The 24,121-nt window shown below is 45.5% G+C and overlaps 1 long non-coding RNA gene across 1 annotated transcript in view; it reads right to left on the bottom strand.

The window, feature by feature from the left end:
* The window catches only part of LOC144167794 (uncharacterized), a 223,372-nt gene extending 215,826 nt beyond the window's left edge, over nucleotides 1-7,546 (bottom strand). The window contains exon 1 of the long non-coding RNA XR_013322117.1: nucleotides 6,968-7,546. This is a non-coding gene — a long non-coding RNA (uncharacterized LOC144167794). The remainder of the gene's footprint in view (nucleotides 1-6,967) is intronic.
* Nucleotides 7,547-24,121: the final 16,575 nt, after the last annotated feature.

The following is a 24,121-nucleotide window of genomic DNA, read 5'->3' on the forward strand; positions in this document are numbered from 1 at the left end:
TGCCTCCATTATAGGCAGGTAACAACAACAAAAAAGAAACAATGCTTTTTTAGGGGTACTACGTTTTTATAATATGCTCATCTATGACAAAACTGGTTATCTGTAAAACAAACTACTTTCTTTCCTGCTACATGGGTTAAAATTTAAAAGCTTAACATTCCATCGCTTCAAAACATCGCAAACATCCATGACGAACCTTCTGAAATCTAGAACGACTCAAATCGAAAAATAAAATCGATGAATTATACATCCCGGAAGCTGTGTACAAAACAAACTAATGGGGCCATTTTTGGTGCTTTGAAAACGTCGCAAGGTGTTTTAGTTGTAAAGACACAGAAAAATTCCCACTGCAAAACTTTCAAGTCCTTCGCGGTGAATTTAATTGCGGAAGTTCTGTCGAGAAACAACGCCGTTTTTCTCTTGATTGCACGGCCCATTTAAAGACGATTCCCACTTGCATCCTAACCCGTGCTCCCTTAATAATTTTAGACAACGAATATCTGATCGTGTTAGTTGCCGCTACAAATTGGTCCCGACAAGGAGAGTGCCACTGGGTATGTGTGAAAACAACATTAAAGCTATAGCTGCTTTCTACAAGTTAGCGTTCAAGGTTTATAGCCATGAGGAATACGATTATGCCCACGTGCGCCGAAACACACCGTAATTGGGATGTTTGAAAGAGGCAATTGCCCTTGTTACCGTCCGTAAGTGGTTTGCATTTCTCGTTGTCTGAACGGGAGGTTTTGCTCTCGCTTGTTTTTGTTCGCTTTTTATTGGTCGTTATACGCCAGTTTCCTGCCCCCAAAACACATAGACAGGCGGGCGCTTTGAGTGCAAGCACGAAAACCTCCTTGAAATGCGTTTTATTCTTACAGACGAACGCGCTTCCCCATGAGCACCTCATTTGGCTGCGTCCCCTGAATTTCAAGCAGCTGTAATGCAGAAGCATTAAGGTCCCATGACGTGAAAACCCATGGTTGCCGTGACCGACAGACGGTTCCTAAAATGGACGATGGTGCAACGGGAATAAAATTGATTAAAGGGGCCCTGAAAGGCGTTTTGAGCACACTAAATTGACTAGCGCAATCGTTAGATTGGGTCGTCAACATCATCTGTGCCAAGTATTACTCTTTTACGCGCAGCGGAAAGCTCACACTTTTGTTGCAAAGTTTGTCGCTTTTTTCTCACCCTTCCCTTCGTGTTTTTGGACGCCGCCATCTTCACATGTCTACGTCATCGATTCCCAGATGTTCGTCATAAGCTAGTCATCCTGCTATTGGGCGGCTTTTTCACGCACTTCCGGCAAAGAGATGAGTCGTCTGCTCACCGTCGGCTCGACGGCTAATCTGCCAGCGGAGTGCCGGAGTGCCTGGACATTTTACGACAAACGAAACAAGTGTAAACAAACGCTTAGCCGTTTGTATTGAATGCAACAGGGCCATAACACGGCATGGATATTCGTTTACCTAAGTACGTTCCATAAAGAAAGCGTTGAAGCCCCATGGCACTTCTTTCTTGCAATTGCAGAGAACGCCCTGAGCCGAATGCCCGGGTTTGACGCATACATTTTATTCAACTTCCAAACAATCCAGAGATGCGTTTCGAACGAACAGAACGTCCCAACATGCGTTGCAAGTCCGAACCGCGATTGACAGACGATGGGTTGCCTCCTCCTGCCCCTGTAAATTCGGCACTCACCTCGCGCGCGGTTTGCGGGGACGAACAGCAAGTCTTAACTCTGGCGCACAAGCCGAGATAGCTTTTAGCCACGCACACTGCACATACCCCATGCGAGGTTGAGTCGTACGCCGCTCGAGAAAGGTAATCCAGACCATGGGAAGCACTATCCACCCGCAGAAGCACAACGTCGCATTTCATCGCGAAACAAAGGCATCCACAACATACACACCATCGCCTCCTGCAATGCCAAACGCATCTCGCACTTCCAAATGGGAGTGGGTAGTATGCCTGCAGTGCCCATATGCCGCGAGGTGGGGCCCCAAGCTGAACCGGGATCACGCAACCGTAACTGACTTCTAGAGCGGTTTGTGCCTTGTTGCCAGGGTAACCGATGTTTGATATTTTAAAGAAATGGTGCTCGCTCCAGCGCTAGGAAGCTCAGAGCCGCGGCGGGGCATGTTTTGCCAACGTTGCCGCTCTCCACCACGCGTTGCCCCAAGCTGAACTGGCGTTTTGTGCACGGGTTCTGTATCGGTTTAAAATGTCTTTTTCACATGCCGCCGGCAGGAATTGCCACCGCCACAAAATAAGACCCGGCACAATCGGGGCCACATCTGATACGGCACTTTTTGGATAAACAGTGCGCTGTGCATTCAAGGGAGCGAGCGCACGATCCCCCCCGTGCGGCTGCAAGTTCGCCGCCGATAAAAAGTCACGTGCCGCCGATAGCAAAGTTCGACAGCAACGTACCCCGCGAAAGGGCAAGGCCAGGCCGCCGCACACGTGCGGCCAGGTTTTAAATGCAGAGTATTTCTTAGCCTCGCCTCTTCCTGCGTCGGACGGCGTCCACAGCTCCGCGTCCGCAGCAGGTGCGTGCATGCGTCGTAGTCAGCCCGTTCGCTCGTCACCCCCGGAACGCTCCGTCGCGGTCTCGGCCACGGCCGGGCTGGAGGAGCGGCGGGCGCGCACTTTCATATGAAAGTGCGTGCTCGCCGCTCCTCCAGTCCGGCCGTGTCTCGGCGTAACAGGTGCGTGATAGCAGCGCGGTGGGGCGTAGAAGGGCGCGCGCTGCTTGCGCATGCGCGCTCTCCCCCCCGTCCGCTCTCCCTCTACTGCGCGCGCTGCAAATATAAAGCCGCTAGCGGTCGCTCGTGCTTCAGTCACTGCGTTGCTCCTTCCTTCCTTGGTTGACGCTCGCTCCCACGTTTACTCGTGTCTGCTACTCCAGCATCACGGAAGAAGCGATGGAAGCAACACTGCCTTCAACCAGTACTGAGGCCCCAATGCTCTGCATTTACTCGTGTTCCCCTCGCGGGAAGGCGCGGGAATTTTTTTCGTTCGCTTTTCCAGCCTTGAGCGGAGTGCGAGATTCATGGTGTCAACAAAGCTTGCCCGTAGCAGACTTCAGTGTGAGCAGGGCAATAGCGGAAGTACGTCACCGCCGAGGAGCGCAGCATCATGGGAGGGAAGGCTCTCTCGCCGTCAACAGGGGAGAGTAAGTTGAAAGGAGGAGGAAACGCGGCGCGACGATAATGCGTGGTTTTTGATTTACGATTTCTCAGCTAATACTCATCGCTTTAACAAAATTCTTGCGGGAGGAGATTGCTAATACATTGCTTTATTTGGTTACATGTACATCCGCGCATCGCCGGAAGGTACTTCAGGACCCCCTTATTAAAGAAAATTAGGTTAATTTGGGCCTGGGATTATAGCACAGTGCCTTCGGCATGAAAGCACGACGCGCATGCGCTACACCACGGCAGGTCTTTGGCTGTACCGAACTAAAGTTGAACCTAGCGAATGAGTTGTGGCCTTCGATCTTAAAACTTGTGTCAGAGGTGTGTACTGAGGCTTACGAGACTAATTTTATCATGATAATGAGACAAGTATACGTTTCCACCAAAGCGTACATGTAGGGCCTAATACAGAGAAAACGAAAAAAACAAAAAACAGGAGTTAAAAAAACTACACAAAGGGGAAAGGGATGATGACTATAGTGTCCAGACACACTCGCACTACCAGAAGGCTACAGGGGTAATTTAGACATGCTAAGTGCTATATTAGCAAAGACCGCTTACGTGAATAGCATATATGTAGGGTAACAATGGCGACTGGCCAAGCCTCTTAGTCGTAGTAACAGCGACAACACGAAAAGGACGCAAAGAGAAAAGGTTCACGGCTATGGAAACTAGAGGCCACAATAACACCTCTGGACAAGTTTCTACTTTTAGTCCCGTCTTCTCTGTGGCGCAGTCTGAAGCACCTACCTCCGCCGCAGCTATGAACTTGGATCTCCCTCGGAAGTACGCCTCCGAAGAAGGTGCCAGGAAACACAAGAGGAAACCATCACCAGCCGACTCTAACGCCATAGTCACGACGCAAAGACTAGAGGTCTGACGCATACCTTCTGGCGACACTTCTTCCCCAAACTAGGTACAAGCCACAACTTTGCTGCAAGTATATAGCGCCATCTACGCGTTGGCTGGAAACACTCCTATTTCCCTAAATGACTAATGAAACGCCGCTGTTTGGCATCCGAAGTTTAACGGCTTGTGTTTGAGCCCCAGAAATCCCACAGTATTTTCCAACACGTGTTATCGTGCCAACACCTGCGAAAGAGTGTTTTTTTCTGGTATAAAGCCCAACATACTTTTCGAAAAGCTGGATCGGTATGGCACCCGCGGTATAGGCCTTCATTTAAAAAAAATGTACCAGTATAATGGTTTTCAGTTTGTCGGGTTCAATAATGCTGAATCGAGTTTAAAGAAAGTATTATGGTGTGCCGATATTGTACTAATTGTACTAATACGGGAAACCCAAGACATAATGCTCTACGATGATGGCCCTAATGCCTTATTTCATGCTGATGTTCTTTGTAAGGTAATGAGCCAATGTGATAAGGTAATAGAAGAGCTTTATTTTGTATGCCTATAAATCAACTAACCCTTAACATCGACAACACAAGTTACATCATATTTAGAGCAAAAAAGCACCGATCGATAGTAAGACTGCACTAGCATTTGAAGGGAAAATAGCAAAGCAAATTACATCACACAATTTCTTGGCCGTTTCTTTTCAGGAACACTTGAATTGTTCAGCACGCGTTGATTACTCGAGTGCAGAAAATTTGAAAAGCAGAGGAACGCTGAAAAGATTTAGGTCCACCTTGCTAGTATGATTCAAGTGACAGGTGTGATGCAATGGTTTATTCTCGCTTGAATAACTGCAGTCTAATATGGTGACTATGGCTGCAGGTAATCGTGAACAGATTCTGGTTTTACAAGAGATATACCTTAGATTTCTCGAAAACCTTTGGTCGGGTGAATGTGCACTGCTATTTTTTCTTCAGAAACACGTAATTCTAATGATTGAGCGTCCCTATCGCCACCTTTTATCTCGGAGAATTTACAATGACTTCAAGTATGATGCTACGACGTTTCTATACCGAGTTAGAAAAAACCAGAATACGGTTACAAATTCAAACTGGATCCATACATTAAGAAAAAAATGCGAACGACCTATGGAACCCAGTCAGTACAGCTTATTATACCTGATCTTCCATATAAATGTCTGCAATTTCCTGAAATAGCACGTGAGTCGCAAACAACTGCTACTTTTAGAGAATGTGTAGTATCTCTCTTGCTAAGGCCCTTTTAATGGCCATACATTTGCATATCCTGTTCCGTGTTCAGTTTCTTATTCTGTTTTTTATTCGTGTAATGTAAAAAATTGCATCCAGTTTTTGAAGCGTGATCTGAAGTGCGTGTGCACTTTTGATCGCGTGCACTCAAACAATGTCTTGTTTTCGTCAAATGCTGCCTAGCAATGAAAACATACAGGAAGCGAAGTCAGACTGGCGTCAGGTCAGAGTGGCGCCTCTTACCTCGTTTACCTTGGCAGAAGTGTGTATTTTCCTGTTGTATTATAAATGTACTACGACTGTAAGCACTGTGAGTCAGAAAGAAATTGAATTGAATTGGATTCAATTTGAAGTTCAGGCGGGATTCATTGCGTAGCGCACACTATCACCGCGTTCCATTACCGTTCTGCGCAGCGCCAGAAGCGCCGGCTTGGTACGTATCTCAGAACAGAATGACTCATCCCTCTAGTACCCTCTTGTACCCGGCACGACTGCGCGCCGGGGCAGAGACAGAGAGGGAACACCCTCCAAAATTTTTAATAATACCACGGCAGCAGCGACCGATCAGCACCTCAGCGCTTTACCACGATGTACAGCGTCGAAATGGGCGAGAGTACGCACACGCGCCAAAATCCTTCTACTGTGAGAGCATCGTCTTCTAGGCTGTTTTCCTAAGAGCGATAGACCCTCTGGCACGATAGCTACGTGAACTCGCTTACAAGAAAAAAAAACGGGATTATATGAAGCACATGCACAGATCCAAAGCGCAATTGATTTTTCTCTACTACCACTTTCCCGTCCCGTTCATCAAGAGCGTTTACGCTGCATAGCTACTTTTGGGGGCCAGTGAGACGGCCTTCGCAGATATTAAAAGCAGCGGGTTTGTTGGTTTAAGGATAACAGCGTAGCAGACGACACTCATACAGCAGATAGTTTCATGCGTGTGCGCGTACTCTTACCTGTTTTGCCCCAGACCCGTGTAATAATGGGCTGACATGTCGATCCGTCGTAGGGGGTGGGGGGTACGTAGCCCCCCCACTGACATGCCGATAATATTTAGGGGGTGGGGGGTACGTAGCCCGCATGCTAAAACTCTCTAGGTACGAAGCGTCTGCGTGCCGTTCAGTAAGCACTTCACTGGGTGCAATGACGTTGCACTCAAAACCCAACTTCGCCATGTCCCAGGAAAGCGTATAAAAGCTGCGTCTTCCCCGTACTCACCTACGGGGCAGAAACTTCGAGGCTCACCAAACGGGTTCAACTTAAATTGAGGACGACTAAGCGAGCAAAGGAAGGGAGGACGATAGGTGTAAAGTCAACGGACAAAAAGAGAGCGGGGTGGGTTTGGTGACTAACGCGTGTTAAGCACGTATTATTAGAAATCAAGAAGAAGAAATGGGCGTGGATAGGACACGTAATCTTGCCACTCCTGAAGGGCTGCCGCAGCTATTTGCGGAATGTTAGGTAATTCACAAATGCAGTCACGGAACACGAAGCGCAACAAGGTGCACAAAATGCGGCATGAAAAACCTTGCCAGTTCTCTAGCCAGTTCCCGTAGCTATGGGAGCTATTAATGATTTCGCATGAACGGATTAAACACACTTTCAATTCAGGGAAAACCGAGGGTTTATAAATAGTAAGCTTACCGGCAATCTTGGATCCATGTTGGGCCATTTTTCGAGCAGCCGGTGGCACACAAGTTTCGCAGGAAATCCTTGTATCAAGCTCCCCATCAGTAAACGCACAAGTCCCAGAACACGTTCTCTAACTTGCTCCTAAACTGCACTGTCCTCCGTCATTACTGTGACTAACACAAACACAGACCTTATCCGCACTGCAGTCCCCGACGCGGCAAATTTTTGTCATGGCCGATTCGCCCTACATCATCTGTTTTGTAAATACTAAACCGAACCCGTTGTCACCTTTCGAAAACAACAAACATCAGGAAAGTACTTTGCACAGCAGTTCAGATGCCAGCGAATACCGACGGGAAGTGCGCAGCGCCGCGGGCGAATATCACCCGTTATTTGGTTCACATTGAAAGGCTTGAACGAAGTCCCCGTCACTGCTACACGTAATCGCACAACTCACACACCCATCGAGGAAAGTATGCCCAACCATGTTCCGCCGCGAATTCCAAGCACGGGAAGTGGGTATACTCCGGCGTCACATATTCGCTGCAAGCTGTCTAGACAGAGTGTGCGAGGGAAAAGACTCCCCGTCTGCTGCGCATGGCTGTCTACACAGACGTGACGAGGCAGCTTTGCGCGGCGGGCGCGGCAGTATCACCGCTGTCGGAAAGAAAACGCAACTTCACCGCATCTTGGTATCAGCGACCAGGGGCGGTATTCTCGTAACTGTCCCTTTTGAAAACGTCCCTTTTGCGTCCCTTTCATCGTGACGTACTTCCGGTTAAGCAGTGGGCCTTTGATTCAAATACCGTAACTGTTCTTGCAAACGCAATTTAAACAACTGAAACCGTATCAGAGTACCTTTTATGTGTTTGTTGTTCCGCAAGCGAACCAACAATAAGGCGACAAAAAATCGTCTGCTCCAAATCGTCTGCTCCGTGTAGCCACGGCTAGGGTGGCTAGAATCAGAGTTACTGGATATAGACAGTTGCGAAACTCCCCATAGGCCCCATGTATCGAAAGCCGGTCTTCGGTTGCCCCCCTGCGCCGGGGCGAGCACGGGGCAAGTTGACTAGCCTGTCGTCTGTCGGCAGGACGTTGAAGCAGTACTCAAGTGCTTGCGGCTGCTGCCGTAAGTCATAAAAAGAAAAGCCGCAAAAACACAAATACATTTTACATAATTATTGTGTTTTAATTTAAAAAGCAATCTTTATTTTACAGAAGAATTTTGAATAATAATAGTTTAGCGAAGTTCTGTTTTCATCTCCTAGGTGCCGCGCGCGTCGACTTGCCCCTCAGCTTCCACGGAGTGGGGGGGGGGCTAGCGCCGCCCGGATTCTGAAGCGGAGTTTCGCAACTGTCTATATTGAGTAACTCTGGCTAGAATGGGTCACCCTACCACGGCTCTTAGCTCCACCGTGCTTGCATGGCGTCACATCCGGGTGTTCGCTTTTAGCCAATCAGGGCTCGCTCAAAAGGGACACTTTTGAAAGGGACACAAAAGGGACAAAACACGGGAATACCGCCCCTGGTATCGTAGGCAGGTCGCGCGCGCTTGATCGCAAGTATTATAAGTCATTACAATAACACCCACGGCAACCATATTTTCGCTGTGACGAGGAACAAATGGACGCCTCATGGACCTAATTTGGGAAGCCCCCAAATGCAGTAATGGAGGACGACGGAACAACAACAAAAACGGCACCGGTGCATGATATGGTGAAAAACAGCGCTTAAACGAGGACCACGAAAATTTCGCAGACACAAGCGCGCGTGTCGGTGTACCCCTTTCCAGGTCCTCATTTAAGCGCTGTTTATCGCCATATCAGGACAGGAGTGGTTGGAGGTCAATGGGAGATGTCTTTGCCCTGCAGTGGACCTGAGCAGGCTGCTGCTGTTGATGATGATGTTACATAGCCAAGTAGCCCAAGCTCAAACCATAGTTAAATCGCTCCAGGCCGCAGAAAGCCGTCGTGCACAATCGTTATCGATAGAAAAGCAGCACTAAACGGAGTTTTGGCTCACGAATAATGGTAATTTCACCGTCTTAATTAGGTTTCTTGATGAAAACGCAGCAGTAGCTAAAAAAACTGTTGCAGGTTCTCTTTATGAACGGAAACGAGCTGCTTCGTTACAGTAGCCCACGGATTTTTCGGGCCTGGTAGGAAACGAAAAATGTCCGAATAAAAGATCAGTCCAAAAATCCATGAGTCATTACTCCTAAAACACAGACAACTGGCTCTTCCTCGGGAAAGTCCTGAATATCGAGAAAGTAAGAATTGTTGGAGACCAAAAAAAGGGTCGGTCACTGCATATTTCTAGGAGGCTGTGGAACATTGCTTATAATGGTTTTATGCACGTCCCCCTACCCCTGAGATAAAATCCTGCCGATGCCCATGTCAGGAAATCCAGCATTTTGTGTGCGCTGATACAGTTTTTTAAATCTTTTTTACGTCACCATCATCGTCACCAGCAGCAGCAGCAGGAGCAGCAGCCTGCTTAGGCTCACTACAGGGTGAAGGCCTCTGCCACTGACTTCCAAGAAGTCCTACCCTGCGCTTCTCGAGCCAAAAGTTTACCCCTGAAATTCCGTATCTCATCCCTCCATCTTGTCAGTGCCCTTCCCCTTCTTCTGTTCCCACCTCTTGGTATTCAATCTGTTACCCTAATTGTCTACCGCTCGTCAGTTCGTCTCCCTACCTGGCCAGTCCAAGCCCATTTCTTTTTATTTACTTTAACTATGATATCATCTACTCGAATTTCTTTCCTGATCAAGGAAGCTCGTTTCCTGTCCCTAAGTGTTACTCCTAACACGATTTGTTCCATGGCCCGTTGAGCCGACCTAAGTTTCCTTTGCAGTTGTTTCATAAGGCTCCAAGTTTCGGCTCCGTGTGTCATCATGGAAGTATGATTTTGTTTACAGATAACCTCCAAAAAGCGCGGTTAGAACTTAAGTTACGCACGCCTTTTTACGGCGTCATAAGCTAATCTGGTTCGTTTTATATTTTCAAGTTGTGAGGCTTCTGAACGTGTAAATAATGATACGTTTTTTCAAGCAATTACGGCTGATTTCATCAACCAATTTAAGCGTTTGTTTTGAAACCCTAAAGAGGGTTTCCGATACTGTTTGTGGCTGTGTGCGAGAATTCATAACATTTTTGCGAAAATGAATTTCTCATAGGAGATTTAATTTAGTACAATGTCTCGCCCTACTACTAAGTGCAGAATATATCAAAGTACACGAACAGAATAGACCCATACCCCAATTTACAATATGGCGTATGTGTCAAGGCTGAAATTTCGGCCAAAAATGATGGTCGGTCTCGGATGCAAAAAAAAGTCGGAAAGAATTATACCGAAGCAAACTTGCATCTTACAAAAAAAGTGAAGGGAAATTTGTTGTGAACTCGTCATAGTCCGAGGCCGCGGCTTCGATTCGCAGCAGCGGCGGCCGCTTTTCTGATAGAGGCGGAAGTAGAAAACGCCCGTGTGTTCGAGATTTCGACACGCGTTAAAGATCCCCGGGTGGTCAAAATTAATCCCGAGCCTTCCACTACGACGCGCCTCATCGCCTGTGTAGCGTCGTAGCGTTAAACCCCACAATCAATCAATCAATCAATCAATCAATCAATCAATCAATCAATCAATCAATCAAGCAAGCAAGCAAGCAAGCAATCATTTACTCAATCAATCAAGCAATCAGTGAACCCGTTACGGGTGCGTAAACATGAATATGCAAACTTGCTTCTCGCTCTGGTCCCAGGACTAACCCGCATGCACACGCACACATGCACACGCTACAGCTCCGCCGCAGCATCGCTGCTGATCGTCCTCTTGTGATGATAACATGTCGCTACAAATACAGCACTGTACTATCTGGTCCAATGCGCTAATTTCTTGTCTGCTTCGACGAGGTCGACCAGCTGCCTTCGCTTCAAAAGCTCTCTGAGGCTGACATCTAACGGCTCAGAAATGATACTGTAAAGAAAATTAGATCATTCGCTAAGCAATCGTGGGAGTGCCTGCCAAAGTGCGCCTTGCAACGTTACAGCTTCCTCTCAAGACGTTATTCCTTTAGCTCGCTCACAGAATCGATTGAGCATTGCCGTCCTTCCCGGTTAGGCAACTCATATTTTTGGAGACCAAAAATGCGATTCAGCTGCCCGTAAACCTTCGTACTTTTGCAACCTCTTGTCGTTACTTGGTTGTCGAGAATGTCATAAAACGATCTAGACCTTGCGTTGCTTAGAAATAGGGACTCTAACATCTTGTGTCTTTAGATGCCCTATCATACAGGTTCAGTGTTTTCACGGCATAATTTATTAAATTGAATGCCTTTTATTTTCCTACTCACAGTGCCTTTTTATTGCCAATGCCTTTTCACTGTCAATTGTATGCCATGCACTTATACGTTTACATTACTACACCGCTCCGAAGTGTGCGCGGGTTTCATTCTTCAAATCGTGAATTGCACTTCAGCCATAGTTTATCGGAGCATCGCGCGTTTTTGTTTTAATCTGTCACAGTTGAGGCATAAAGTTGGGCTAGTTGGTTATCTGACTGCATTTTACTAGCGAAAAATAGACGCGGACGAAGAAGAAGTACACAGGACACTCGCTAGTGTCCTGTGTGAGTGTCTGTGTACTTCTTCTTCGAGTAGTGCGAGTGTGTAGTGCGAGTGTCCTGCGTACTTCTTCTTCGTCCGCGTCTATTTTTCGCTAGTAAAATGCAGTTTTAATCTGGATTTTTCATTTTTCTGCTATTGTTTTTTTTTATTTCGAGTTTTTGCCGCGCGGCATATGAGAGGCGGTTTAAAGATTGGAGGATGGAAGAAAGTAGGAAGGAACGAGAAAGAGAAGAAAATAGGGAGAGAGGGGCTGCCCGGTGTGCTATTGTTACTCAAGTATACCTCGTATTTCGTACTAATTGCGGCGATTGGGTCATTCTCCTCCTCAAGACGGCATCGAGAGGGCGAGCTATTCCTTTCAAGTTTTTATCGCTGTCCTTCCTTGCACAGGGCCTGACGCCGTAATTTACCTTCGCTGCCCGACCATCTAAGGGCGGCACACCCTACTGTCTTTCTCGCCTATTTTTTTCACTGACGTCTGCTTAGAAACACCAGAGCAACTTTTGAGAAAAAACGTGCACACCCAGTCAGTCCACTACACAACACGCCCATTATACGGCAGAAGTCTATCGGAAGGTGGCGTTTCTGACGTGCTGACCGTCGGCGATATAGCCGAACGACATCTGCGTATCAGAACAATTACTCCTTTGTGGGGCACCATGCATAGCTAACAAAAGCAGCTATCTTTAGAGCCAGTAAAGGCGTTGATGTCAGCAACTCTATTGTGTTTTTTAAGCCTGTGTTTTCGTCTGTGCATAACTGAAAACAAATCAAACGATGCTTGAAAAATATCCTTTCTCAATTTTCTGCGTATTATTTTTATGAAACACAGTTGGGGTGAAGCATAGTTATCCAGTTCTACAGCTCAACGCGAGGAATTTTTGAGCAATTTTTGCGGCGGCACCAAGTGGGCTAGCGCACTCTGAAGCACAGTCTAACATTCTCACAGAATAGCACGCACCTTCACAACTGAACAGCACTTTGAAAAACGGCTAATCAACTGCATTTTTTCTGTCAGTCAACAAGTCAAGTCCATCAAGTAATCAATTAAATGTCCAACAAAATAGTGTACAAGCACTAGGAGGATGGATCACACGGAAACTGTGCACGTGGTGGGAAGCCTATAACAGCGCTAGACACGCTACATAGCGTACGTATATATTTTAACACACACTCAGAGAGGTGTATTGCACGACGCTTTATGAGTAAGTAATTGTTCTGATCCCTATGAAAACATTAAAAGAGCAAATGCGTTATATTATTTTTTACTCGCTTACAATGCAAAGGAACTAAATGACGCTTCTCGCACATCTAGCACGAACGTGCATCAGATCATCCCATAATTTCGTAAGGAACGCAATTAAGTCAATATATGTGGCTTTGAATTTGAATAATGTGGCTTCACATATACGCTCATACACAATAATATATACCCTGCCATTGGCCATTTCTTTGCAACTCTACACTTGGCTTTCAAATTAAGGCTCGAACGCTCATGTAGGTATTTGCGAAGTTCTTGCCAAAAAGGGTATTTATAAAGGATTGCCTTATTCGGCAGTGTTTCTGCTTCTCTCTTTGTCTTAGACTGGCCTCCAATACTTTATAGGTCGAACCTCTTGCAAGAGTAGTTTGAGCATGATTTTTTTTTGAACGATGAGTAAATCCTTGGACAGCCCAGGTAGCTCATCCTTGCCAAGGCCCTAGCTGGAATGAACCTTCGCTGCAGACAAACTGGACCTTCGCTGCATTTTCCGTGTAAGATATTGTCACGAAGCCAAAGATGACGCAGTTGTCTTCAAGGAAAACAAGTTTATTGGAGTAAGTAGTGCTCCCGTAACAACTCAAAGAATACACAGGCGGCGAAGCCGCAGTCAACAAAGTGACGTGCGCATGCGAACGTCGGTACGTCGAATGAGTACTGATATGGACTTCAGGGGCTCCATGTTGCAGCACAATTTGGCTTAGGAAGAACTTTGCGACTTCTTGTGCAGACCCCCTCGGAGGAGCGGCGGTCTCTGCGTAATGCGTCATAAAGTCTGTCGCTACGACAATCCACTTGTTCTCGGATCGTAAAGTAGGGCACGGGCCCAAAAGGTGCATTCCAGTCTGTTGGAAGGGCCTCGATGGGACGGCGATCGGCTGCAGAAGGCCGGTGGGTCTCGTCGGCGGCGTTTTTCGTCGCTGGCAGTCACGGCAGCTCCGGACGCAGTGGGACACAGCGGTTGTATGGCGGGGCTTTTGCCTTGATTTTTACAATAGTGCGTGCAGTGCCGAGATGTCCGGACGACGGGTCGTCGTGCGACGCTTCCAAAATTTCGTAACGAAGGTCTGCATGAATAACTTGACGCATGAACGAATAACGAGATAATTCGTTCTCGTTCCGGGGTCGAAATTTTTCTTCACCAGGACGGGGTTTCTGAGGCTGAATGCTGGTAAGGTGTGTTTGAAGGCCCTAGGCACGGCGACGTTGAGTCCTTCGAGGTAGTAGATCATGACGCGCAACTCGGGGTCGGCACGCTGCTGGGCGGCTAGGTCGCTCGCCGTCATGACTCCGAAGAACGCGCTGTCTTCATGGGAGTCTTCAGAATGTGGGTCGACGGGGGCGCGGGACAAACAGTTGGCGTCGGAGTGTTTGAAATGGCCAACTTAATGGCGAGACACTGGCCAACTAAATGGCCAACTTAATGGCCAACTTAATGGCGAATTTTGAAATGGCCAACTTAATGGCGAGACACTCTTTCTCAGAGGTAGAGAAGTTTCTCTCCTCCTTTGACCATCCAAGGCTGGGATAGGCGATTACGTTTTCAAACACAGGCGGCGAAGCAGCCTGTATTCGAAAAGGCGGGGAAGCAGCAGTCAACAAAGTGGCGTGCGCGTGCGAGCGTAGGCGAGTGGAATGCCGCGGCGTCTGCTCCGCGGGCAGTTACCTCATCGGCGCGAGGGCTTCTCAAACAGCCGTATTGCATCCTGAACATTTTAGATCATAGAAGATTATTCTAGGCTGATGACGCTAGTTCTCGACACTCTCTCTAGCAAGGGAGATACCAGATGCGGCATAAAGTATAGGACATGCGCTTCACATGGCCGACGGATAACAGATAACATAGCCTGGCGTGGGCGGTCGGCAAAAACACAACATAAGCAAACAAATCCAAAACATGGTTCGTGGCAATATGACGTTGCCAAGCATGTCGGCTGCGTCCCAACACCTGTGAGCACTCAAGCACTCACGCACTCATACCTGTTGAGCCAATCCTCGATGTCGATGTCATCGTGGCCACCGAAGGAGCTATGGCAGCGGGGTTGTGTGACGATGCCTAGGGCACAACAGATCCATGTGTGCCACTGAACGGCATCGTTCGCCGAAGGATGTTCCTGATGCTCCGAAGCTTCGTGTTGGTTGGCACTTCTGCCACAGCTGGTACGTTGCAGGAAATCGGTCTATTTACAAGTTCTGCACATTAATGAATCTATTTTCAAGTATTTTCCTAGCCATTAGCAGGAAACAAGACAGCTAGTTTGTCGAAATCTTCTTTTGAGCACTAACCCCGAATTAGGGTTCAGTCCATACGGACGGGACCCCACCTCTTTTCGCGGTGGCCATGGACCTCCCTTTCTATTAAAACTCCAACAACAACAGCAGCAGCCCGGGTATGGCGCACTTCATCTTTGTGGTATGCTATTGAACGCTCACAAATCTGAGGAGCATCTTTATCTTCGTCATTCGTTATTGAACAACATACGCGCCTTCAAGCGTTCTTTCCATATATTCCATGGCAATTTATAACATTCGTGTATGCGTAACCAGAACGTTATGTGAAGTGGCACCACAGTCGTGAAAACACTAGGAAATCCTTCATAAGGAGCCGACACAGCTGAAAAGGGAGACATGGGGCAATAAGCCCCCTCAACAGAAGCTCCCCTTGGCCAACTGACGGTTGTGTTTAATCAGTCATACGCGCGAGCATAGAACGACTCAGCTAACAAAACTGTTGCTTATTCATTAGTGTACTTCGTGAGTTATCTCGTATACAACGACAAAGACCGACGAAAACCGCTAGTTTCAGGTATCTATTCGGACGGTCTTCTCCGACCAAAGTGAATCCGTTATATTATTAGACGGTAGCGCAGATTGAAATCGGACATGAACAGCTGCAGGCCGAGTTCTGGTTCCAGAAATAGGTTGCTTTCTCATGAATGAGAAGCATCTCATAAAACATGGCTAATGAGCATGTGGGGCTTCCAAGCATTAGGATATCAGCCCATCGGCCTTAATTAGAAGAGCCTGAACGAGGTGGACGTGTTCTGATAACCTCGAAGCAACCGAAGTTTTATGGGCACACATTAGCGTGTTTGCCCAGACCAATATAATGACGCTAAAGAGGCATTACGGTGTGAGACAGGAAGCCGTATGTGACCATTTCTGGGGCATTGGTTGGGCTACGTTGGTTATTCGATGAAACGCCCGAATTTTAGCTTGAAGCTTTGTGTTGTTTACTGCTCTGTGCGCGGAAACAACTTTCTTCTTGGTGTTAGATGTTAGGCACTGAACTTAGGGCCTCTTCTATGCCTATATATCAGAAAGCTGCATGCATTCTGGTGCCGACGACTGCGGTCTCATGAGTGTGGTCTCACGGTACCTGCCATTGCTACGCAGGTGTGCACGTTCTTGTATGGGTACGGAAAAATGCATGCTGTCGGCGGCACCGGCTCATTTAGAAAGCAAAAGGTGACAAAACAAAATGCACGATGGGATTTAAATAAAGTGAAAACAGCTGAAAAGATAAGATATGCAATCACTCAAGTTTGAGGCAGGTTTTGAGCAATTCACAGTTCTGAAGATGGTTTGGATTCGCAGATTGCTGATTAGGCGCAGGACAGTTTGATTTTGGAGTAGGTTTTTCAGCTAAACGAAGGGTGGAATAAAGTAACGAATTATCATTTCAAGAAATACAAATAAGTCCCGACAAAAACATTCAGTGCCCTTCCCCGCTGTGAAGACAGGTGACCAGCGAATTTTGGCGTAGTCCAAGAGCGCAACACCAACACGTTCTTTGTCATTTGCGATTAAGCGTACTTCCTAGTTAATTCGCTCAATGAAACTCGGACGGAGTATTTCATGTTGAGCAGATTACGGCAATTCGACAATATGTACAACTTCAACATGAACTAAGTAGATAGCTAAATGAATATCATCCTAATTACAGAGTCGCCCTTGCGGCGTCTTGTCATAGAATTTGTTTTGTGATAGTTTCAGTAAAACAAGAGATACAGCCGTTTTCTGTAACCATGCTCCTTCAGTAGTCGGCCATGTCTTGACAACAGCCGGTAAATAGTTACAGCTTCACTGTGAACAAACTAATTATGGCAAGTAAATTATACGTGGCGTTATGACAGACTCGTCCAAGTAGCCATTTTATTATGATCTTTTTCGATATGCCTACATTAGATTAAAAGCTTCGGAGCATCCACTCGAAAGTTGGCTTTTCTGCAGAATTAAATTTTGCAGACGCGACATTTTTGTATACGCCCTGCCGAAGCACGCAGTTTTGGTCAGAACCTAGCCTGTTACAGCTCCGCTGCAAAAAAGAAGAGAGATTGGTAACAACAGAATGCGAATACAAGTAGTGCATACTTTCATGCGGAGGCCACACTCCTCATTCCCTCTCCTAAGTCACATGCGAGAGAGAGAGATAGAGAGAGAGAGAGAGAGAGAGAGAGAGGAAGGAAGAGAGAGAGAGAGAGAGAGAAAGCCTTCGTTACCCTAAGCCAAGCAGCGTTTGTGAGAGGGATGATATCTTGCTTATGTGGGCCGTGGTTATGGCCTCCACTTGTCAGTCCGTACCCCGCAACGAAAAGATGTCCTCCCAAGAGTAACGAGGAGGAGTGGGGAATGACATTGAAGACTCCTCGTGACGTGCCTACGTAAGAGCCCGGCACGGCTCTTTACTTCTATCAAGGGTGAAACTTCTGGCTCGTTGGTAAGCCATTGCTGGAAAACAGCGCGAAAAGACGAAAACGCTAGAGTATCAGAGTATCATGGGGTTCATGTTTTTGTATTTTCTGGAGATTTTTGTGTAACTTTTCAACTTTTCTTGGGCTATTGTTGATTACCTGAGTATTTATACAGCGTGTGAAACAATAAGATCTCAGTTGTGAGTCAGCGATCTGCCTGTGTGCTTTTCGAATGATGTTTTGGCCTTCTCGCTCTGTTTTCCAGTCTTGAATATTACCATGAATATTACTACTACCTGTCGTACTACTGCAATTACTATGCTACTACTACTACAACTACTACTGATAATCAATCAATCAATCAATCATGTTTATTTACGTGCCCAGGAACAGCCAGAGGCCTGAGTGCTGGCGCACGGATAGTTACATAAAAACAAAATACAAGAAACATATAGCAAGAAACAAACAAGCGACAAGACACACACAAATTGAAGTAGTGAAAATGACAGAAATAAAGCACAGGCGGAGCCTGGGTACAGGCATTGAAGGACTCTGGTACATGTAAAAAAATAAGAAAAGAAGATGCCTATGTTGCTCTGCCTGTCGTAAAGGCCACACGACAGGCAGAGCAACAAAGTTTGACAGCAATACAACAAAAACCACGGAAAGAGTGTATAGACAAATGATAAGACGAACAAATTACAGTATACAGTTTCAAAAATAGGCAACTATCAGTTGGATAGACACAACCGCAGAGAAACCAAGTTCCAGAAAAAAAAAGAATGACAGACATATCACAAATGTTTAACATACTGTATTCAATAATAATAATAATAATCAATCAACCTTTAATAAAGTGCCCAGGAACAGCCGAAGCCTTCGTGCTGGCGCACTGAGAGGGAAGAAAAAAAAAAGAAAAAGGCCGCATTGAAATACACCAGCGGCTGACAGATAAACAGCCAGGAAAGAAGGTGGGAGAGTGAAAAACAATAAACTGGAATACTACAAAGAAAAATTAAAAGTGGTATCCAAACTACATTACGCGACTAACAGACACTGTAAATTATGGTACATTGCAAAAACACATCGTACAATGACCATAGCAATCGGATGAAGCATCAATTACACAAAAATGTATGAAACAAAGTACAGGAAATATTTGTAACTATTCACAGAAGTGATAAGTTATAGAAACATTTGTTACTCTGCCCTGCCCGGGCGACTGATAAGTATGTATGAACAGTTGACTACAGAAGTGTATCATAGTACATACAACGATTATGCCCGCAGCACCAACAACATATACGAACAAATGAGAACAAACTCTGTGAAAACAACACACACATGAGGAAAATAACTGAAGAACACGAGTACTGTCGAAATGAAGTTAGCGCGCCATGGCTAACAGCCCGGCCAAAACCCCCCAAGGGGACGGCAAAAAATATCCAGTTCCCCGGAGTGAAGGTTATATAGGCGTTGCAGTCTATCAAGAGGAGAATATCTGCTAAGTTGTGCAGCTGCGTGGAAAGTGTGGTTAAGCCTTGTTGTTTTTTTTGGAACACGAAAACCGATTGTTGCAAGCACTTTCGGGCATGAAATTGCACCATGAAGCAGTTTGTATAAGAAAAGAAGGTCTGAGCGGGGTCGCCGGTAACTTAAAGAGACAGTTATTGGGAGAGGCTCAGAGGGAAAACGATGCATAAATATTGATAAAAATTTGGTCTGTGCGCGCTCTACACGTTGACAATTAGATATGCAGGTTCCATTCCAAATGACAGAGGCATATTCAAGTTGGGGAATACAAAGTGCCATAAAAAGTTTTAGGAATGAATGAGGAGACTGGAAGTCTCGCGAAAACCTGCATACAGCACCAAGCGAGCTGAGCGCCCGCCGAGTCAGTTGAGTGACATGAGGCGAGAAATTTAAGGCGCTGTTGAAGAGCAGTCCGAGGTCTTTGATCTCGTCGACTCTAGACAGAAAACCGTCATCAATACTCTAGCGAAAGAAAATGGGGTTCGTTTTTAGGGTATGAGACATGACCTTCGCCGGATTAAGATTTAGTCTGTTATCTGAGCACCAGTTAGCAAAGGAGAATATATCTTGCCGCAGGGCATCACAGTCATCGATGGACTTTATACGTCTGACTATTTTGATGTCGTCAGCATAGAGAAGAAAAGGAGACTTTTTAATTGCGATGGACACATCCTTCACAAATATAGAGAACAAGAGAGTGCCCAACACGAAGCCTTGGGGCACACCGCTTGTTGATCTATACATAGAGGACGTCTGACCATTAACGCTAACGAAACTGAACCGATTGCTTAGATAGCTACCCAGCATAGCAGAAGTCGCCCAGAATGAGGATTATGCTGATGATAATGATAATAATAATAATAATAATAATAATAATAATAATAATAATAATAATAATAATAATAATAATAATAATAATAATAATAATAATCAATCAATCAATCAATCATCAATCATGTTTATTTACGTGCCCAGGAACAGCCAGAGGCCTGAGTGCTGGCGCACGGGTAGTTACATGAAAACAAAATACAAGAAAATATAGCAAGAAACAAACAAGCGACAAGACACACACAAAGTGAAGTAGTGAAAATGACAGAAATAAAGCACAGGCGGAGCCTGGGTACAGGTAAAAAATAAAAAAAGAAGATGCCTATGTTGCTCTGCCCGTCGTAAAGGCCACACGACAGGCAGAGCAACAAAGTTTGACAGTAATACAACAAAAACAACGGCAAGAGTGTAGAGACAAATGAAAAAACGAACAAATGACAGTAAACAGTTTCAAAAATAGGCAACTATCAGTTGGATAGACACAACCACAGAGAAATCAAATTCCAGAAAAAAAAAGAACGACAGACATATCATAGGTGTTTAACATACTGTATTCAACAGCGTTGTACGGTAAACTGTAAAGGATTTCTGAAAGATGTCAAGGCGTTCAAAGAAGCGGTTGTAACAATTCTGTATTCTGCGCACAGGAGAATGATTGGAGTTGCGCGCAGCGGTCAAGAACGGGCGATGCGACCTGGTGGGCCTTTGTGGTACACTAAACTCTAAACAGTTAAGCAGGTCTGCGCAAGAAAGGTCACCATGAACAATTTTGTGAAGAAATGTAAGGTCTGCACGCATACGTCTGCAGTTCAAGGAAGGGATGGAAGGGACTATGGATAAGTCAGAATCAGGATGAATACTGTGATTGTGATGACGGTGCTTAAATATGGATAAAAACTTCTTCTGCACACGTTCTATTAATTCACTACTAGATTTGGAGATGCCGTTCCAGGCAACAGAAGCATATTCTAACTGTGGTATACATATTGCATTGTATAGCTTTAGAAATGGATCTGGAGAAGAGAATTCCTTTGTAATCCGACACACATTTCCAAGGCTTCGGAGTGCTCGCCGGGTGATGAACCTAATATGAGGAGAAAAAGAGAGGGTACTGTCGAAAAGCACCCCTAGGTCCCTAATCTCCTCAACCCTTTGCAGTGGAGCTCCCTCAATACTGTAGGAAAACAGCAGACGGTGGGTTTTCCGGCTGTAGGTGACAATCTTTGTTTTAGTGGGGTTTAAAATTAGGCAGTTTTTCCTGCACCAGACCGATAATTCCGACACATCCCTCTGCAAGGCACAGCAGTCCTGAACACCGCTAATGTGCCTAAATAGTTTGACATCATCAGCATAGAGAAGAAAAGAAGAGTTTGTTAACACTGTTGAAACATCATTAATAAAGACAGAAAACAATAATGGACCCAGCACGGAACCCTGGGGTACACCACTTGTTGCAGGGTAAACACTAGACTTTTTGTAGTTAACATCTACATAAAAGGACCGGTCAAGGAGATAGTTGGACAACAAGGCAACAAGGCTTGCGTCTACACCAGACTTAGCAAGCTTGTTAATTAATAACTGATGGTTCACCACATCAAACGCCTTACTGAGGTCAAAATAAATAACGTCCAACTGGCCGTTTTCACAAACTGCAGCCGAAGCCTGTGTCATAAAGCTTGCAAGATTTGTGACCGTCGATCGACCCGAGAAAAAGCCGTGCTGATTTGGTATCACAACGTTCTTGACGCAGGCAGCAAGAACTTTGTGCAGAGCTGACTCAAAGAGTTTTGAGGCGACACAAAGGAGTGAGATCGGGCGATAGTTAGAAACGGCTGACTTATCACCAGACTTAAATATTGGAAAAATTCGAGCGATCTTCCATGCACGAGGAAATTTACCTAAAAGTAAGCAGTTATTATAAATGGAAGTTAAGACAGGCACAAAAATGTTCCCGTAAGCCTTCATGAGGGCTGCTGGAATTCCATCTGCACCACAGGAAAATGATGGTTTCATCCGTTGAAGGCTATCATTGACAATTTTTTCATCGAACCTAAGTGTGTTAAAATTAGAGTTATTAAACGATAGGCGTTCGTCATTGCCATCTGGCAGTTGAAAGACAGAATGAAAGTACTGAGCAAAACTGGTGGCAACATCCTCAACCTCTTCACCATCGGAATTAAGCAGGCTAACGTGTTCTTTAGACGCCTTGGAACGGCCGCGTACATACCTCCAGAATTCAGCCGGTTTCTGAGACGCAGCAGCCTCTAACGATTCTATATAGTGCTGGTGGTCACGCCGGTAGAGGATTTTGCAAAGTGAGCGATACCGACTAAACTCCGCTTTCCACTTGTCAAGCCCAGAACGCTTGGCCTTTTTGTGGGCGCTATCCTTAAGTTTAAGCGAACTTCGAAGTTCTTTAGAAAACCAGTGGGGAAATTTGGAAGGAACAGGCTTATAACAAGGGATATACTTTTCCATGCCACTTCTGACTATTTCGGTAAAACGTCGAACCTGTTCGTCAACATCATTGACATCCAAAACACTAGACCATTCAGCAGATGAATAAAAGTGATACAGCCCAGCATAATCTCCACGCTTGAAAGCATATCGCGGGACTGAACAATTGTCAACACCGCCAGAGCGATGCTGGGTCGCGACCGAGACAGAGACAATAAGAGGGGGGTGAAACTTGTCGGGGTGCACAAGGGATATTTCGGAGGCCCACACTTGTACGTTTTCTAAGTTTGAGAAGCACACATCTAGAACATTACCACAAGAGTTTTCTATGCGGCAAAACTGCTGCATGGAGGTGAACGACTGAAAATCTAATAGCATGCTGCATTTCTGCGCTGCATAATGGTTTTTGTGCTCAAAGGAAAGACTGTTCCAGCGAATACCTGGGGTGTTGAAGTCTCCAAGTATGATGAGCTTATGGTTGGAGTGTGCATTTGAGACATTTTCTATAATAATCAATCAATCAATCAATCAATCAACCTTTATTTTTGGTGCCCAGGAACAACCCTAGGGTCTTGGTACTGGTACACCATATACAAGCATTCATAAAAACAAACTAAAATCAAGACAACACAACACAGAAAACCGTATATATGAAAGAAACAATAAGATAAAATAGTTACAGAGATCCCAGAAAGCATAACAGCAAAACAGCAAAAAAAAAAAAAAAAATAATAATAATAATAATATTAATAATAATAATAATAATAATAATAATAATAATATTTAATAATAATCAATCAATCAATCATTTATTTGCGTGCCCAGGAACAGCCGGGGTCGGCCTTTGTGCTGGCGCACGGAAACAGAAACACACGAAACATAATGTACACATCTTTCAAAAACAAAATAAAATACAAAATACAAAAAAACGAAAGGATAGCTTATGTTGAAGTTACGGAATGAAAGTCATTTAAGTGCATGAACTCAAGGATAAAAGACAAATGCAGAATAAGAAAAGTTGGCAGTTACGCCAGTACAAACTCACAGACATGTTTGCGAAACAGAGTAGGGCAATCATTAAATATATCAAGGTAATCCGAGTACCGATTGTACGTGCATTGCAGTCGGCACACAGGGCACAAGACACGCAGACAATTGGGGTTGCAAAAGGTATCATGTTTCCTGGTCCACTTTTGCGGCACATAAAGACGAACATGCTGTAGCAGCTCACCACAAGACACTATGCCGTGCATAATTTTAAAGAGGAAGAGAATATCAGCCTTGTTCCGCCTGGAAGTTAAGCATGATAGCGTCAATGAAGAGGGCGATCCAGGGTTATAATTACTACTATCGCCAAAGCGATGGTTGAAGATAGATATGAACTTATTTTGGACCCTTTCTACAACCTTACGGTTTGTTTTGCTCGTGCTGTTCCAGACAACAGATGCATATTCAAGCTGAGGACGACATATAGTTGTGTAGAGCTTGAGAAGAGAAAGCGGCTCCTTGAACTCCTTGGACACGCGACAGACAACGCCAAGAGATCGAAGAGCTCTACGAGTAATTACCTGAATATGTGGAGAGAAGCTCAGTTTACTGTCGAAAGTGACGCCTAGGTCATTAACCTCTACCACACGTGGCAGTAATTCACCGTTGATGTTATAGGGAAACAAGATGTTGTCAGTCTTTCTTGTGTATGTCATTACCTTAGTTTTAGATGTATTAATGAGGAGTTTGTTGCATGAGCACCAATGCGAGAAGGACGAGAT

Source organism: Haemaphysalis longicornis, unplaced genomic scaffold, assembly GCF_048455015.1.
Source record: "Haemaphysalis longicornis isolate Haplotype H1 unplaced genomic scaffold, Haemaphysalis longicornis Haplotype H1 scaffold_2, whole genome shotgun sequence".
NCBI classification, from domain to species: Eukaryota; Metazoa; Arthropoda; class Arachnida; order Ixodida; family Ixodidae; genus Haemaphysalis; species Haemaphysalis longicornis.